A 20,863-nucleotide genomic window follows, 5' to 3' on the forward strand; every position below is an offset into this window, starting at 1 on the left:
GCTCATATGTTTTATATTTTCCAAATTGGGGTGGATAACATTGCCCTTTTCAATGAGGCAAATGAAAATTTGAGGAAAATTGAGTCCCAAATTTCTAACTCATATTCAGGGCCCTCAGGAGGTAGTAATAGTTGGCCCAAATTTATATTCTGGAAACTGATTCCATTTTCGTAATTCTGATTTTACGTTTGCCCATATCAACTCTATAGGGGTTAAATATGCAGTAGTAGGAGAGATGATCCTCTTCTTTGCACAGCTTGTCAATATAATAAACTTTCTCTAACTTTAGACCTTTAATAACAACCAGCAATTCTTTGTTTGTTTGGCTTGTTTACGATCGCTGACAAGAGCAGGAATCTTTTTTTCAGGCATAAATGCTAGAATTTGAGCTTTGTTGCTACTATTATTTGGTATTTTAAAAAATTGCCGCGAGTGGTAGGATGCGTTCTTCTCCATAACGATTACTGACTTTAGTGGAATGTTAGGTAAAAGCTGTTCAGTTAACCACTTTTCAAATAATTCTGTTTTCATATCTTCATGATAATCAGCTGCACAGTTTTTAATTTTTTTAGCACGAAACGTCTTTGTTTCCAGCGTGTACTATTATAACGCGTTTCCCTTTAGAACACGGCCCATTCAAAGAGCAATTTTTACTATTCCGTCAACCGAATTTCGTAACTGTTAAATCATATTTCATCTAGATAAATTATGTGTCTTTTAAAAATTCGATAGACTTTTATCTGATCCAAATAAACTTGATTCGGTTATTGCCATCCGTTTATTCAGTTTGTTGTGTTTAAAACCACATGCTGACAAAACTTGACGCAATGTTTCTAAACTGGTATAATTATGTTCTAGATAATTTGCTACCTTTTGCTGTATTTCTTCTAATATCGCAGCCCTGTTCTCCTTATATAAAGCAACCCCTTTCGTGACTACTCGATAAATGGAAAATTTATTTACTCTAGTTAATTCAGCAATTCTTATTATGATTGCATTTTCAGATGGCTGAATATTTTTCTTTTTTAAACATTCGAATATATTTAAGATAACTTGCTGTGTTTGTTGTTGAATATGTTGACTCAGAAATGTAGGGACACGAATGCTGATGTATTTTCATGCTTAATTGACTATAAAAAAGCTTTTGAAACACCAAAAAATGATCAATATCCTCATCTCCAACTGGGATCGACGCACAAGATCTAAACATCATAACCGGACTTTACTGGCACCAAACAGCAACAGGCAATAACGAAGGGTCCACACAAGATATAGCAATCAAAAGAGGCATGCGACAAGAATATGTATTGTCTTCCCTACTGTTCAACCTGTACTTTGAGGCAGTATTCAGCGAAGTCTTTGAGAATACAACTGCAGGCATAAAGATCAATGGAAACATTGTAAATAATCTTCGGCCAAGACCAAACTATTTGTAAGCTCAAAAATACAAAAAAAATCTACCCTAAGATGCCATGGAGAAATCATTGAACAAGTGTCATCTCTAAGATACCTGGGCGACAATGCGACCCAAAACTCGAAATCAGATCAAGAATTGAGCAAGCAAAACCCTGTTCTTCTGTACGGATGCGAAAGCTGGAGCATGGATGCGGCCACAGAGAATAAAATTGATGCGTTTGAAATGTACACCTACAGGCAAATGCTGCGGATATTTTGGACGGAACATAAGACAAACATAGACAATTAATCTAACTAAACGAAGCCACTGGTCGCAGACAGACAGAAATTGTGTACATAAGCTTTCCAACAGCTTCGGCAAATAGAAATGCATTTATGTTTACGATTCGATGTTTCCGTTGGTAAGCAGTGGAGATGATGAGTCCACGTGGACTGACGGTTTGTTTGTTAGCGAATTTCATACGGGGAGTAAACATTATTTTCATTTCTTGATTTGGTATGAGTGCCGTGCGTATTTATTGATTGTTCCTCGCATAACTGTCTTCTGCAATTGATATTGGAAGAACTATAACAGTAAGTATTTTATGAAATGAACGAATAATGATGATGGGTATTACTCATAAGGATGATTTTTGTACTACGCATGTGATGTAATTTATCGGAATTAGTAATAACTCGCGAATAGAATACTATACATTATCTACAACCGTCAAGAGATGCAAATAAATTTTTCAAAAACTACAGTTTGGAGGATTGCAAGACTTTAAAAGTCGCACTAAAGCAGGCCAAAGGAAGACCATGAAAAACCTTTGGACATTATGCAAAGTTTCATAAAGAATCCTTATTCATTTAGAAAACTATATTTCAATGTCATGTTAGTGCAACATTATTGAGAAAAAGTTTTATCCTTATGAAAAAACAGTACAAAAATACTGAATAATGAACGCAGAATGAACTTTACTGAAACTATATTATTATTATAACTACGATTATATTTGATCATACACTTGTAGATATTTGAGGGTTGTTACTTATAAATGTATGAAAATAGAGATCACCCTATATATTGCCTATATAATTTCTGTGGATATCAAAAGACATTGTCTATAAAACAAAACCTGATAATCGAAATGAATCGAGGAAAAAACGCTGATAATAACCTGAGAAATAACACATTGGCAATTTCTTAATTCATTCATGACATGGACCGTGAACCCGGTCCTGGTCGGTTATGATGGAAGTGTCCATAAGTGCCGGGTGCAAACCGTTTGATATTGATTTTTACATTTTTTATTTATTTACATTGTTTTTTAGAACCAATTTTTATGAAGGCTCTTGTATATATTTGTTTGTTTACTTTTTAGAATTATTTGAGAAATTCTTTACTGGTATAAATCCGCGCTTGCATAGCAGCGAGACTCAGTATATAATTGAATGTCATAGTAAACAGATCGAAATAGTAACAGTTGAATTAGAATAATATATATATAAATACCCGACAGTTAATTATTATAAATAGTGAGTAGTTATTCTAAATAGTGTCTGGTGTAAGTTTGTAAATAAATCAATTATATAAGAGGCAATGTGTACAAATTCACCCCACCTTTAGAAATGGTTTAAATAAATAAGAAAAGCATTTCAATTCCATTTCAGCTTTTCATAATAGACTTGGATATTGTTAAGGGCATTTTGATTATCTAATTAGATGAGGATTTACTTTCCTTTTTGTATTATTGCTCTTATTTTTTGTGCATTTACGTATGTACGTATATAAGGTAGTACAAGACACTGCAAGCCTTTTGTCACCAGTTATGACCTTATTTTACGTGTCGAGATAACCGATTTACGGTATATTTGTATCTATACGGAACGCCATCTTCAATATCTGAACAAAACTAATCACAAACAGATATAACATAAACAAAACAACATTATCGACGCTAGAATTCGAATGTTTTTATGTGATGATGATATAGCTGATTAATTTCTTATTTATTTTTTTAGAATTCAGGGTTTATCATATTGAAAGTTGAATCATTGAAACAAAATAGGTTTATGCATTGCTCGTATCTAAAATAATTTTAATTATTGAAGTTAATTTAAGTTATAAATATGTTGTTGGTATTCAACCAGACAATCAATTTGTTATCTTCATCCGTTTTTAATCTCTGATTTATTTACTCTTAGATCATCATTGTCCTAAATAAAATCTTCTTACAGATGTAATAGTTTTTATTTACATTTTTGATTAATACAAGGACAGTTATATCAGTTCATGGGATTTTAATCTCAACGTTTTATTTAGTTTCACCACAACGTTTGATATGTCTCATGAGTATGATTGATCGATTTGACATTATTTACCTTATGCCAGATTTGTATCGAAGAAAATAATGCATTACCTATGTTTTGGTATCGGGCCGTTTGAAAAAAAAAACACATTTTATTATGTAAAGAAACTGAAAAAAATTATACGTGGGTATACATATTAAAAATTATTTAAACAGTGACATTTCATATTATGTTTCATAAAAAATTAACCTAGTGATTAGCTTGATATAAAAGTTGTTTCAAAATTTTTATACGAAACAAGTACTAGAACAAAGTGAATCATTAGAATAAAAATGTTGTTGGGCGTGGGCAAACTCGTGATTTTAATATCCGCCAAAAAATTTGAATTTCTGTTACAATGTGCCAACTCGTGATCGTGGTTGTCATGAAGATTAGAGAATTATTTAATGAAATACAAAAATAAAATCCCGCTTTGGGATTATGTAAAATAATGGAGAATTACGATCAAGAAAATTCAAAATATAAACAAAGACGCTACTTTAGCATTATTTTGATTAGCAAAAGTAAATAGGAATAGGAATAATATCAAAAAACAACAAACTGCGTTCGCATTAGGCCAATGGACGTTACACATACGGGTATTTAAACAATCTGAGCGGCCATAAGTCCATTTTGCAAAATGCAATACTAAGTAGACCGCTGGTTGAAGTAGATGACTAGTCTATGAATTATACCTGACCCCTTTCATCACTCTACCATACAGGGAGCATCGCCAAGGCCATTCTGATTTCGACCGTCTTGGGGGATACATGTGATTGTTTTAAGCGTTATTGTGAATTTGTCAACTTTAGCTGTAAATATTTTTATTTGGACTTTTAATATTGAAAAAGTAGTGATGGATTTGGATATTGCAGGTAAATACTTACAAGTTTTGATAAAAATCAAATATTTTTATTTTAGTTTTATGGTAAGGGTTCGATTTTTAAGAAGTTATGCATATCACAACATTTTTTTTGTTTTTATTTTTGTTTAATATTATACATGTTATGGTATCAAGTTAGATCACGCTATATTTTTCCATTCAGTAAAAAGTTTAGAGCTTTAAGAATTGGCAAATCAAAAAATTTGCCGCGGAAAAGCGCGGATAAGTACTATTAATATTATTTTTTATAAGATCTTCATTACTTTCTTCCAATAATTTTGTGTTTATATGCTCGATGTGTTTAGGAAGAATTTACTTTTTTAAAAGCTTAAAACTAATATTTAGGATATTTATTATATAGACTAAGTGTTTCAAGACATTTTTGCGTGTTTTTAGTAAAAATTAAACAAATATAAAAACCTTAGGGATGTTTTCATACATTTGTTGTTAAAAAATTGGTTTTCTAAGCCGTGTGAAAATATCTGTAAAAAACACTATTAAGATGTTGGTGCAGTTTTAAATTATATGTTTTTGTTTAAGTTCTTCGGGGGTAAGAGTTGTCACCCGAAAATACTTATTTGAATGGATGCAGAGACTGAATTTACCTAATTTGGAAAAAAAACTTAATGGTTTGAAAGAGCAACTTTTGTTAGGTAAAGGTTATACTGAAGAGCAAATTAATAACTTCAAGCGCACTTTTACTTATTTTAAAACCCAAGTGAATCAAAGGTGGTTGAAATCCCACAAAAAGGAGGATGTTTTTATCAAGTACAACCGGACGTGGCTAGAAGGAACCATTCAAATTCCTGTAGCTGGGCAAAGCCGACCAGGCCGACCGCTCAAGTCATTTGAAGAATCTAGTGAGCGCACCAAAAGAAGAAAAACCGAGGAGATTCGGTCGACATTAGATAAGGAAGTTATTGTTCATGCTGCTCAGACTGAATTGAGAAAATCTGGACAGAGAGACGCTTCAGAAATATTAAAGCAAATTACCTGCACTACTCCAAAACGTGCAACTAAGTACAAAAAAGCATTTTGTGACTCTAAAAAAAGAGGTAGAGTCACTTACTGTAACAAAGGCTTTAGCTATGTTTGTTGATGCAGACTTAACTCGTCGACAATACGAAAGCATTAGAGTCACCAACAAAAAGTTTTTTCCATGTTATTCCCTTTTACAAAAGGCAAAACAGATGTGTTATCCACCTTCGGAAGAAATTAGAGTAACAGCTACATGTGTCGAGTGTAATTTACAGCCTTTAATTGATCTGACCATTAAGCGCTTATCTATGTACCTGGAAGAAATCCTAATTAGCATAAAAGAAGAAGAGAGGGACAAACTAAAAATTATTTGTAAATGGGGTTGTGACGGCTCCCAATAATCCCAATACAAACAAAAATTTGAAAATGATTCCGATTCGGATTCAAATGTGTTTCAAAGCTGTTTTGTACCTCTGAAATTGATTGGTGGAAAAAACGATGAAAACGTACTCTGGGAAAATCCAACACCTTCATCCCCAAGGTACTGCAGACCTATAAGATTCCGATTTCAGAAAGAAAGTGTCGATGTTACGTTAGAAGAAATTGAGTACGTAAAAAATTCTGCGCAGTCACTAAACCCAACAGAAGTTGACTTAAATGGACAAAAGTTTTTGGTTAAGCACGTCTTTATCATGACAATGGTAGACGGCAAAGTTTGCGACGCGGCCACTGGCACTAAATCTACAAGCAAATGCTATTTATGTGGAGCGACATCCAAGGAATTTAATAACTTGGATGTTCGAAAAGAAGTTAGTCCTCAGACTACAGAGTTTGGGTTGTCAGTTTTACATGCAAGGATTCGTTTTTTTGAAAGCATTCTTCACTTAGCATATAAATTACCAGTAAAAAAGTACCGCGAAAGAAAATCTAAAGCTGAAAAATGTCTGGAAAAGGAAAAGAAACTAGAAAACCAAGCTAGATTTCGCAGGGAAACAGGGTTACTGGTTGATATGCCAAAATCAAATTTTGGCAACACAAATGATGGCAACACGAGCAGAAAATTTTTTGATGACCCAAAGCTAGCCTCTGAAATAACTGGAATTAGTTATGATCTGATCTATAGGTTAAAAGTTATTTTAGAGACTATTTCAAGTGGGTATAAAATCGATACAGACAATTATGACCATTACGCAATGGATACTGCTCGATTGTATGTAAGTTTATACCCTTGGCACCCAATGACGCCAATCATGCACAAAATACTTATTCATGGTGCAAAAATAATAAAAGACGCATTGCTGCCCATTGGACAGCTTTCTGAAGAGGCTGCGGAAGCGCGAAACAAACATTTTAGAACATACCGTCAAGATTTTGCTGGAAAATTTTCCAGGGAAAACTGCAATAGGGATATTTATAATCGGTTGCTTCTAAGTTCAGATCCCCTTCTTACCAGCATGAGAAAAATTAAAAAAAGAAAATTGGGTTCCTTTTTACCCGAAACCGTTAGTTTAATTGTAGCCGAGAAGCCAAATGAAAATGAAGATTCTTCAAGCAGCGAAGAAGAAAATATTTTCGATGACTAAAAATGTTTTTGTTATTTGATTTTAATAAATATGCTCAAATAACACATTTAAGAGTTTTTTTATATACTAATATCATTTAGAATCAATAGAAGCAAAAATATATTTTTGACCGTGTAGATCGTTCAAATACCCGTATGTGCGTTGTTTGCGAATATTGTGACGCGTTGAAGTTTTCCGAAGAAAGGCCAAGATAGTGTCTTAGTGGAAGAATGAAACACAATAGTTGTTTCTAAATAGTTTAATTTGAGGCAGACATTATCGAATTCAATCCCACATTCAAGAAACTTACTTATTTGGATGTGCCTAGCACAATTTAAGACTTGAGGTTGGGTCGGTTGTAATCATATTTCTAAATATAAAGCAACCAGAACGCCCTTGGTGGTAAATAAATTGATAAACAATGTAATTTACGTCACAAAATTCAAAAGAGATTTCGAATGTAAGGAAGCTCTCACGCGAGGATCCTGATGATGCCAACTTTAATTTCCGATCCGTTTTATGCATTCGACATGACCATTAACAAATCACAAGATCAAATCTTTGAAAGTTTGTGATTTGAATCTAGAAAATTCACAGTTTTCCCATGGGCAATTATATGTGGCATGTTCACGGATCGGAAGACCATCTGCATTATTTGATCTTGCGCCTTTTGATAAAACAAAAATGTCAACTATCACAAGAGTGCAGCCTTTGTATCAAAATACCTGGCCAAAAAATAATCATTAAAGTAGTTGTTTTTATATTTATATTTATTATCCTAATCAATGATTGAACTCAATAAAATCCAAAATCTATATTTTACCTGAATAATTTATTGTAACCATTTTTTTGTAAATATAATTTTCAATAAATAAAATGTTATTTTAAAAATAGTTTTCGACGTTAAAAAATGTTTTATTGCGTTTTTAGCTTATAAATCTATATCTAATAGAAGAATTTTTTCCATAAAATTGTATTGTTTTCTGGAAAATTTAGACCTGCGTTATTATTTGAGCCGCGGCGACAAAATTTTCAGAAAAATAATATTCTATATATGTTCAATCAGTGAGTGCTATTGCTTTATTAATTCAATTAAAATTACGATTCAAACTTCATATTTATTTTCACTTATACGTTTTAAATTTTTTTCGAAATGTTGACTTTGTGTACAACAAAACATACATGACAATTTTTTTGATTAGATGTTTCCAACTATATGAAAAACCTGGCACGTTAGACAAACATCGGATAAACACATATAGAGTCGAATTATCGGGTATAAAGCAGCTGCGAAAAACCAGTCTATAACGTATAATAGACGTACATTCTAGCATCATTCCCTCTAACAATGAGGACTAAGCAGTTTTATAAAAAGAAGATAAAATAAATTATGATCGACACCGCCACAAATAGATTTCAAGAACTGAGGATCCATCCAATCATGTATATGAGGTTTTTGACGGATTAAACTAGGGAAGACTAGGCTAGATATCAAAAGCTAACGGAGTAACTGAATTACAACTAGCAGTGAAGATACCAAGAAGAATTTAGATTGGGAGAATCTCCAGTAGAGGCAGCTTTAGCAAGTGGATGCAATCTTCAAGCTAGTTTTTAATCATTACAATTTGCTTAAGCAATTTCCTCTTCTTAAAACAACGAATAGGAGAATAAAGTGCATTGCACTTCCGTGACAAAGAAAAGAGGATAAATACATGGAAACAGGAAGGATAGTTAACAGCAAAGGAACCATCGGATGATATGGGTGGATCGTAATAAGTTTTTTGAGGGGTGCATTCTAGAAACGTTTGATTTATATCTTAGTATCTATTACTAACAATTTAAAAAATTTCTTAATGTCTAACAAGACCAAAATAATCCGATTCTTAAGAAAATTTGTAGATTGCACCAAATACTCGACAATGCACTTTTAATTTATTATTGAAACTAATAACTTTCTACGGTTAGGAATTGGGGGATTATGTCTTAGAAAAAAAATTCGTTCTGGTTTGATCACCGATTACTTTTAAACGTTTTTTTTTTGTTCACTCCAACTGCTAGGATTAGTTATAAATATGAAAATATTATCCATCCTGCATCATATATTATTCTTGAGAAAATGGAATTACATTATTGTTTTTTAGTAATTTAATTATATTTGTTTACAACTTTATTAACGAAATTAGAATATTTTAGATAATCCCACAAGTATCCTTTTTCGCATAAATTTGGATACAAGTTTATTTTCATGAAATCGATTCCAACTTTCCATTTCTCATGGTAATTACTCGATCACGTCGTGCGGAAATGCAGTGTAAAAAATATCAATCCAGTATGGAAAATCAGGCGTTCATGCGAATACTTAATGAACTTTGTTTCCTAAAACAATAAAAGTTGTAGTATTCGTGAAAGGACGTGATAAATAATAATTGAAAATTGTGTTCGAACGAGACTCTTATTCAGTACACTCCCAAGCATATGTTATGTATTTACCTTTCATAGCAAGTAGTGTGCCATGAAGAACTATTATTAACATAATGTTGAAGGGAAATCGCATCATAAAAAGAGTGCTATTGAATATCGATTCGGGCCAACTAGCACAAGGGGTTTGTCGATTTTGTTGGTTGACAAGTAATAATGACGAAGAATTTAATTTCAGTGGTACCATGATGTAGTAGTATACGAGGATGGCCCAACAAAGAAAACACAAAAATTTTGAAGGAAAAATATTTATTTTTCAACGTTTCAGCTCCATACACTTTTGTGTACACGTTCGATACCCTTTTCATAATAAGAATCATCAAGCTTCACAAAATAACCATTAACTGCCGACATCAACTCTTCATTGTTGAAAAATCTTTGACCATCAAGTGATTTTTCAAGTCGGAGAATAGAAAATAATCCAAGGGGGCCAAATCTGGCGAATAGGGTGCATGAAGTAACAATTCAAACTTTAATTCATTCATTTTGGCCATTGAAATAACGGATATGTCAGCTGGTGTATTCTCTTAATTTCTTTTTATAAGAGAGTTAATGAAAATTATCCCACATGCATACCATAAAACCGACGTTATGACCTTGCGCACAAAAGGTCTTTGCCTTCTTTGGAACTGGTTCTCACTTTTCAATCTATTGGTTTGATTGTTATTTTGATTTGGGTGTGAAGTGATGAACCTACGTTTCATCCATAGTTATGAAGCGGAGCTAAAATTCATATCTGTGAAACATTGCCAATGGAAACATCTTCACGACGCTGTTTTTTTCCATTGTGATCAAAGACGGCATCCAGGTTTCTCATGTCCAAATTTTCAGTTAATATACGATGTACCGCACTTTTTGAAATACCTACTATGTCTGCTAGTTCGCGCAATTTCAGTCGACGACCATCCAGTACTACTTTTTGGAATTATTTAAACTTTTATGGTATCGTCACCTCATTTGTAACCTATGACCAATTTTTTACATGTTTACAAATTCACTGAAAACGTTAATTATTGATGGCTGTCAAAGAAACAACATTGCGTCTTCGAACTTGGGACATATGCTGTTTAGATCGTGTTCTTCCTAATGCAGTGGTATTTTTCAAGCAACTACCGCCATCTCTAGGTGAGGTCAGAAACATCTGGGGCCATTCTCGTAGATAGATTGTTAACTAAATTAGAGGGGACTCTACTCTTACAATAAGCATTTTCTACTTTATTTTTTATATGCATATATATAATTGAATTTATTTTGATTAATTCAACAATAGCTTCAATAATAAAGGTCTAATGTTGTCCCATAAAACTTTTCATGTTATGTCAAATTTCTATTGAATTAGTAAAAATATGTTTTGTATGCTTCATAGAAAACGTGGGATGACTTTACTTCATATTTTTTCTGGCATGAACTTTAATAAATTATCCACATATGTATATAGCAAAATGCATCATCATATTTATACTTTCACGATCATTAAATTTTTTAGACTTTACAACACATCCAATCTTTCGATTTAGTGACATCTATCGGCACTATATGATTGTGAAAATCCTACTGTTAATTAATATTTTTAAAAAAATCCAAAAATGATTATTATTATTGTAACTATCACAAAAGCAAATTTTTTACCAAAAAAGTTGTTTTCGTTAAGTTTTTGTGCATAATTAACCGCAAAATCATGAATTAAAGTTTAAGAAAAACAACGAATATTTTTTTTAGAGTCGTGATATTGTTTACATTAATTAATTTTAGATAATATCGTAGAAGATTCGTGAATGAAATACCGCAGTTATTGAGTTTTTATTACTTTTTGTTTACTATTTTAAGTCACGACAAAATTAATTATTCGCCATGCGGATGTTATGTAGCTAGAAGTTTTATGTAATTGTTCATTTGTCTCATAATATTGTACTTTATATGGCAAGACAGGTATATTGAATATTCATTTTCTTACCATTTTATTTTGTTTTAAATTAAATAAATGATTTTCATAAGGTACAGTTTAATCGAATATATTCAGTATTTAAGATTCCCATCATGTTTACTTTTGTAACCGATTTCATTAGATATTTTCAAAATTAAATCACAAGCTTGTTAGATAAAATTAAACCCAAACCACTTCAATAAACGGAACTGTTACATTAAATCATTTCCCCAAAGAAAAAAATACTCATTTACATAATTATAATAAGATTTCGACGAAGTTCGTTTCGGCAAAACTTAACTTGATCGGAAGTTTCTGAGAACTTCATTGTGTGATTTTGATTAAGAATAATTGATTCGAAAGAAAATCTCAAGTTGGGGTTTCCGTTCAATTTGCTTAAACAAATATTTGTTACTCTGTGGCCTAGTTTCAAGTTCCATCATTCTTACCGAAAATGACAAATGATCACTTTAGGGAAATGAGGCACCGGCACAGCGGAAAGCATTGACGTGCCGAAAAATGTTTAAACTCTGAACATGGGTACTGCTTATATTCAAAACAACATAACATTATGAAAATCATAAATAACACACTCGTGAAAAAAAATCGACTCAAGTTGCATGCAAAAGACTTTAGCAAAAATCAGTAGCTTCCATTTTTTTCTTATTCTAGCATTTCAAAACCATTAGTCGTAGCTTTATAAAGTGATCTATGCTTTTATTGAGCTATTTTTTTTAAAGAAAACATATCAAACTAAAAGGAATCTAGAATTTTAAATTAAACCATCAACGTTTAGCGTTTACTCTGACCCTAATAACAGCTTCCAATCACTTTTTCATGTCTTTATTCGATCTTGAAGTCCGATTACGTGGCTATCCCGAACCTTTCTCTTAATTCCTATAAATTCTAGCATTTAAGTAGAGCTGTTAGAAAGATTAGGTTGAAGGCTAACGTTTAAGTATGCTGAAGAGCTGAAGCATTGTCAAAGCGTTGTCAAGCGTCTTAAATATATCATCTTATAAGTCAAACCGTAGCATTAAATGTCAAAGCGATATTATAACGTCGCAAAATCGTCGTCAAATGTTTCAAACATTAGAACGTTAGCTTACACGACAAAACAGCATTTCGTTGTAGCCTCGTGAACATCTTAAATTATACGCCAAAGCTCCGTCTTATACATCAAAACGACATTATAACATTTTCGTCGATTTATACGTCAAAGCGTCCCCTTATGTGTTCAAGTTACATCATAATGTCATCGAAGCGTCGTTAATCGTCTTAAATACCTCCTTTTGTACGTCAAAGCGACATTGAAACGTTGCCAAAGCGAAGCCAAACATATAATCGCCTAACCTTAAAAATCAGATTGTCATTATAACATTGTCGAAGCGTCATTGAATGTCTCAAACGCCTGAATTTATGAATCAAAGCTCGCCTTATGTGTCTAAATTACATCGTGATACCGTCGAAGCGTCGTCAATCGTCATAAACGACTCCTTGTTACGTCAAAGCGTCGCATTATATGTCAAAGTGACATTGGAGCATCGTTGTAGCGTCGTCAAACGTATTAAACATCTCAAATTATAAGTTAAAGCGGTATCCTATACGTCAAAGCGACATTATAACATTGTCGAAGCGTCATTGAATGTCTCAAACGCCTCAATTTATGAGTCAAATCGTCGCCTTATGTGTCTAAATTACATCGTGATATCGTCGAAGCGTCGTCAATCGTCATAAACGACTCCTTGTTACGTCAAAGCGTCGCATAATATGTCAAAGTGACATTGAAACATCGTTGTAGCGTCGTCAAACGTATTAAACATCTCAAATTATAAGTTAAAGCGGTATCCTATACGTCAAAGCGACATTATAACATTGTCGAAGCGTCATTGAATGTCTCAAACGCCTCAATTTATGAGTCAAATCGTCGCCTTATGTGTCTAAATTACATCGTGATACCGTCGAAGCGTCGTCAATCGTCATAAACGACTCCTTGTTACGTCAAAGCGTCGCATTATATGTCAAAGTGACATTGGAGCATCGTTGTAGCGTCGTCAAACGTATTAAACATCTCAAAGTAAACGTTAAAGCGGTGTCTTATACATAACAGCGGCATTATAACATAGTCGAAGCGTCATTGAAAGTCTTAAATGCCTCAAAAGTCAAAGCGTCGTCCTTTGTGTCTAAATTAAATCTTAATGTCGTCGAAGCGTACTCATTCATCTTAAACGATTCCTTTTTTATATCAAAGCGTCGCATTATAAGTCAAAGGGACATTGTAACGTCGTCAAAGCGTTGTCAACCGCATAATTGCCTAACCTTGAACGTCAAAGCGTCGCCTTGTACTTCAAAGCGACATTATAACATCGTCAAAGCCTCGTAAAAGTCTTTATTGATTATTTTGTGTTCCTGTTTGCATTCTAATTTCAATCATGAAACTCTTTTTTCACATTAACATAGAATCAAAAACAGACCGTAACATAAGATAATGATCATAACTCAAATGATTAATTACCCAGTATCCACAATTTTACGCAGATTTCCAAGAGATTAATTGATCAGAACTAAGTGGATTGTTAAAAAATTATTGTATAAGACCTGGTGAATACTGTTAGATGTTTATTTACAAGAATATATCGTCTTCAAGATGATTGTTATCGAGGTATATTTTTTAAAACTCGTTAACGTCTAAAGTACGCCTATGTAATGACCAGTATCGATTTTCCTCCTCTAAAGAACATTCCACCTTACCCTGTCGTATGTTAATGTAGCCAGCAAGTGACGCAATGATAAGTTTGCAGATATGACACGTCATCAATCATCCTGACTGTAATTACAACCTGTCGCGGTGATCATCATCAGAGACACGCAATTAAGACCGATCCCCGGGTTGGTTTCCTACGAGCCCATCTGCTGAATGGTCGCTGGAAAATACCGATTTTCAAGCTAAATTGGATGGTGCTCAATTTCGAGCTCAATTTCCAATTAAAGTGCTTGATCAGGTTCTACGGAGAGGTCAATTAATCCTTGTTCTTAGTTAGCAAAGTATACGTATTCGCATCACATCTACGATGATGTAGAGGAACATTAATAATTTTATGAATACGAAACAAATAAAAAAATGTTCCGCAAGTCGGAAAGTTGCAAGAAACAATAAAAGCAAAAATATATGAATTGAACTATTTTTTAAAATCATTTGATTCCAAAACTACGAGGTAAGAATTATTTATTGTGAAATTTATGGTTGGATTTGGCGATTAAGGTGACAATGGTGGCACTGGACTCCTTCTAGAAGCTAAAAACTGCATAACACTATGAAGGACAGGGTGCATTGTTCTTATGCAGTATCCCTTTTTCCACGAAGCTTGGACGAACTCTGTTGTCCTTTTTTGAAATTTATCAATTACTTCGCATTATAATAATTGATCTACTTGTAGCTCTGCAAGCTCTTTTTGACTTGGTTATGATGATTTTTGACAAAGTTAGACAATGCATTTAACTTACTGCAAAGCATTAAAGCAGTGACAGCGGGTGGTATAATTTATTGCTTATAACATCCTCTATGTTTACTTTCCCTAATTTAATATTTTCTTCATTCTCTTTCACTCTCTTCTCAACAAATTTCTAAGTCGCTTACAAATTCCTAATTTTTTATTTTTGTTTTACCTCTCAGTGTTTCGTTGCATTTAGCAAGTCCTTTATTTATTTCTTCTGTGTTACAGTCATGACAAAGCACTTTTTTATTACTTTCCTTCAGTACTTTGATTTATTTTTTAGCAACAATAAAAATCAGTGAAAATTATTTATGCGTTCAGATTTTTTTCTAATACATGTAACTCCAACATTAAACAAGTTCATAATCACTGTATTCATTTTACCAGAATTTCTATTTATTTTTGTTGTCCTATATATGATCCAACGAGTACTTACTTAACAGCTTTTCATTGTATTAAAATAATCCGCTTAGCTTGCAATTAATGTAAAAACTATGTTAAAAAAAAGAAAATAAGTTAACTCGATACCTAAATTTTCGTATTTGAATCCTTCCATGAGTAACATATGAACCAAAAGTGTTTTGGGTGATTAAAGTTAAATTATTATTACAAAGTTTACATTGCAGTTTAGTGGATGAAATTGCCGTCCGGGACAACTACTGTTCGCTTTAAATTAATAAAATATCAATGTTCCATTCCAAATTTTGATACCAAAACAGTGTCGCTACAAATAAAATCAAAATTCCAATTTTTTGTATGAAGAACTAATTCAATATATATAAGAATAATTCTTTAAAAACTGTATAACTAATTCAACTCATGGAGGTACTATGATCATGCCCACAAAAAACGACTTTTCCCTATCTACTCCACGTTCAGATTTAGTTAAGGGCTCAATATTTTACAAAGCAAAAAATGCACAATCACTTGCCGATTGAAATCAAATCGTTATCATCTTTTCCCGCATTTCGCAATAATTTGAGGGCATATTAACCGGAAAGTGTTTTGTAACAATTTTTTGGCAATAAAGCATTTCTCTTTCTCTCGCAGAGAAATATTTTCGTTATTTAGATCAAAATGTGCTTCCTGATTCCTGTGGGTTATATTGATAATTCCTGACGTCTTTAGTTTGATGTCTGAGACTTTCAGTCAAACTTCGTATATATTTCAATGTCAATTGATACGTCGAGATACATTAATTTCAATAAAAAAAAAATATTTGAAATGAATTTTTGGTTTCTCGGTTTATCGGTTTTTCAAATTTTGACTATTCCTCATTAAACTTCTGTAGTTATAAATGGTAAGCAATACCTAGAAAGTATCTTCAAAATAATCACACGTAAATGTTTATTGAGTACTATTGACCAGTGAATGGTAACAATCTCAGTCTCACATACTTACATACAAATACAATCGATACGTACATTCCCGCTCGACATTAACCCTTAATGTTTTTATGGTCGTAAAGCGTGAACAGTTTGTGTTTTAATAATTGAAAATGTGTTGTCGCACGTTATTGCCATTTCAATATATTTCACGGTATACAAACGAGCTCTATCGATAAACGGAATTGCTTTCTAAGAAAATGAATATAAAAAACGCCGTTGATATATTGTCTGCACGTTTGAACTTTCATTTTTACGTATCGTCTTGTGCAACGATATTTTTGGAAATATCTCTGTACAGATTATTACAAAATACAGTCTCATAAATAATGTCTGTTTCCAATGTTTACTTTGCTTATTAAATAATTGCACAAAAAGAAAGTCTTAATATCCTAAATATAACTCTTAGTATTCTATGGTTTCAACTCAACGTTCAGCAAGTTCTTAGAGACCTTGGTAAAACTTTTATTTGGGTATTTTCAACGTCTCGTTTGGATTCAAATTTTTTTTCACGCAAAAATTTCGTCATGGATCTGAACAAATAGTAATCTAATAGTGGAAGGTGCGGACTAAATGCTGGCTGTCTAACCCGTTTTCGGTTAACTAAATTGGATATTTCTTCTACAAAATCTTATGCATTTGCATCAGCTGCCCACTATATACTTCGGCATACATAGCTCGACCATCTGAAATGATTTCGAAGTACACTAAACCTTCACAATTCCACTTGACACAAAACAAGACTTTCCGCTCGAAACGACCTATCTTTGCCAAGGGTTTTGGTGGTTATCTTTTGCTTAACCACTGATTTTCCATGTCCGGCATCGCAAGCAGTAATGCCTTTCGGCAAAACAAAGAGCTGGTTAGACACATCTACACGACGATTGGCTTGAATCTCGGCTAATTCTTGTGGCACTCTTCGATAACTGTTATAGATCTTACGTAATGATTAATTGGAAGATCTAAGAAAGTCCAGTAATCGATAAGTGCTGGTAGTAAGCTGGTTTTCTCATCCCTTGTAGTCTCAATATCCCTTGCATGTGGACAACCTCAGAGCAAACGATCTTCAGTATTTTTTCAGTTTCACGTATTTTCTTGCAGCGACGACTGCCCAATAATGTCTTAACAAAATATTAAATTCATATTGATTGTACTCACTATGTATTATAAAAATATACACCCTCTATAATTGGAAAAATATTTTGGTGGTGTTTTTTGGTTGTTTGTTGTTTGTTGTTGTTGGTGTTTTTTTTCTGAGACAATACTGAATATTTTGGATGCCCAATTGTACTCATTTTATGTTTTCCGAACGCAGCAAGGTAAAAAAAACGCTTATAGTACCTATTCGCTCGACAAAGTTCACTATTGTACATATTATTATTAACCTCGCTAACAGTGGCGATCTCAGAAGAACCTGGCCTGGCCTAGAGATGGCGGTAGTTGCTTGAAAAATACCACTGTATTAGAAATCACAAAATCTAGAAAGCATATGTTTCAAGTTTGAAGACGCCACGTACTTTAGTATTTGTTTGGTAGCCTTCAGTTTTCAGTGAATTTGTACACATGTAAGAATTGATAATCGTTATACAATACTTTCATTTGGAAGGCTTTAACCCAACCTGGGTGAGACTGCTTCTTCGTTATCAACAGTAAAATTTTGGTTAGCAGAGTTTGAACGAAGCCGCATGACCTGCGAAGACCAGCATCGTAGTGGTTGGCCAAAACAGGTGACGATTCCAGGAATGCTGAAGAACTTCCACAAACCGGTATTGAATGATCGTCGGATGAAATTGCGCGTGCTAGCAGACATAGTAAGCATTTCAAAAAGTGCGGTACATCGCATATCAACCGAAAATTTGGACATGAGAAACCTGGATGCCGCGTTTGCTCACAATGGAAAGAAAACAGCGTCGTGAAGATGTCTCCAACGAGTGCTCGGCAATGTTTTACAGAAATAAAGTCGAATTTTTGCTCCCGTTTCATAATAGGATGAAACATGAGTCCATCACTTCACCCCCGAATCAATAGAACAATCAAAACAATTGATTGAAATAGGAGAACCGGCTCCAAAGAGAGCAAAGACTGTTTTATCTGCAGGCAAGGTCATGGCGTCCTTTTTTTGAGATGCATGTGGAAAAATTTCTATAGACTATCTAGAAAAAGGAAGAACTACCAGAGGCAAGTATTATATGTGCTCATTACAAAGTTTGAGCAAAGAAATCAATCATAATTGGTCGCATTTGTCTAAGAAGAAAGTGTTGTTTCATCAAGATAGTGTACCAGCTCACACATTCATTATTGCAATGGTCAAAATTAATGAATGAAAGTTTGATTTACTACCACATGCACTGTATTCGCTACATTTAGCTCTCTTGGATTATTTTCTGTTCCCAAACCAAAAATGGCTAGGTGGTCAAAGATTTTCCAACAATGCAGAGGTGATGTCAGCAGTTAATGGCTATTTTGAGGTACTTGACGATTCTTATGATAAAAAGGGTATCGGATTTATTGAACGTCGCTGGAGAAACTGTATGGAGCTAAAAGGAAATTACGTTGAAAAATTAAATATATTTTTTTCCATAATTTTCATGTTTTCTTTATTGGGTCAGGTACTTCTGGGACCATCTTTGTAAATTCATTTCTAACTACCATTTGACATGAACGATACTATGTCAAATAATGGAAAAAGACTTTGGACATAAAGACTTACATATATAGAGTTGAAAAAAATTATGTCTTAAATTTCTTTTTTTTTAACCGGCTATAAATTAGTACTTTCCGGTTTATTTTTAGGTCAGAAAATCTCATTTACTTTCCTGCCTATCTTTAATGAAAAAAATAATAAAATAGTTAGTTTGAGATAGTGGTCAATTGGTTTCTACAGTAACCGAGTTTTGTATTATTCAAAACTATAAAATAACTTGACATATTTTGACCTTTAGTTGAAAACGTGACATTTATTATAAAATGGATGTTCAAAATGATGCATTTGATTGTGAATTAATGGAAGATGAAATTATACCAGATGAAACGTTTGATTTATTACCTTCGAAGTCCCGGACACGATATGAACAAACATACCAAATTTTTGAAAAGTGGTGCCTGGAAAAGAAGGTAATAAGCATTTGTGAGGATGTGTTATTAGCTTATTTGTCAGAAAAATCAGAAACGCTGAAATCTTCTTCGTCGTGGAGTTTATATTCGATGCTTAAGGTCATGCTACGTACCAGAAGAAATGTCGACAATATTTTAAATTAACGGCGTTTATTATGAAAAAATCCGTAGGGTATAAAGCAAAGAAGTCTAGAGTACTTAATAAAGAGGATATCGATAAGTTTTTAGTAGAAGCTTCAGACGAACAATATTTAATGACCAAAGTGTTGTTGATTATGGGTTATACTGGTGCATGTCTACGGGAAGAAAACGCTAATATATTAATTGACGACATAGAAGATAAACAAACTATGCTTTTGGTTAAAATTTCAAACACCAAAACCAACGAATCAATATCAGTTATTATTAATGGGGAAAAAGAGCTAAATTTGTATAGGAAGTATATAGCGCTACGCCTAACCAACGTCCTCATCGACGTCTCTTTATTAATTACAATAAAGAAAAATGTAATAAACAATCTGTAGGCATACATTCTGTAGGTAATGCTCTCTCCAAAATAGCTACATTTTTGAGATTGCCAAACCCATAGGAATACACGGGGCATTGCTTTAGGCGTAGTTCGGCGACTTTGCTAGCTAACGAAGGTGCTAACATCATAAACTTAAAACGACTTGGTGGTTGGAGTTCATCTCAAGTTGCCTAAGGCTACATTGAGCATTCAGTTCATAATAAGCTTGATATAGCTAACAAAATTCAAAAAGCAGATAACTCAAACACAGAAATTGTATATTATATAATGTAAGCAATTCAAAAAATCTTACGTCAACGAATAATTTTGAAATACCGTGCTTACAGATAAGTATGTAATGCTAATAATTGTACGTTTATAATAACTATTCAAAAAATATCGATTGTTGAAAAAATTGTTGAAATTAATTAATAATTTTTGTTATAAAAATGTAAACTGAATAATATGAAGTTTATGGTACCAACAACGTCCGTTTTAAAAAAATATTGTACGTAATACGTCCCGAAAGTGGTCTTTTACTGGACCCGCAGGCTTGCAGGACCACTTTCGGGACTTGTTACGTAAACTGCTATTGCTCAAAGGGTAAAATATTAATTACTCTAGACAAAGTTTTCAAGGTTGTAACCTTCAATTTTTTCATAACAGGCTTGTTTTACTCACATAAAAAGTATGTTAATTGTTTTGAGCAGAATTTAAAACCTAAACATGATTTCTGAAATACATTAACGCATTAGTAGATTATAAATACCTTCGACTGCGTTGCCGTATC

The sequence above is a fragment of the Diorhabda carinulata genome, chromosome 9 (genome assembly GCF_026250575.1).
Source record: "Diorhabda carinulata isolate Delta chromosome 9, icDioCari1.1, whole genome shotgun sequence".
Taxonomy (NCBI): domain Eukaryota; kingdom Metazoa; phylum Arthropoda; class Insecta; order Coleoptera; family Chrysomelidae; genus Diorhabda; species Diorhabda carinulata.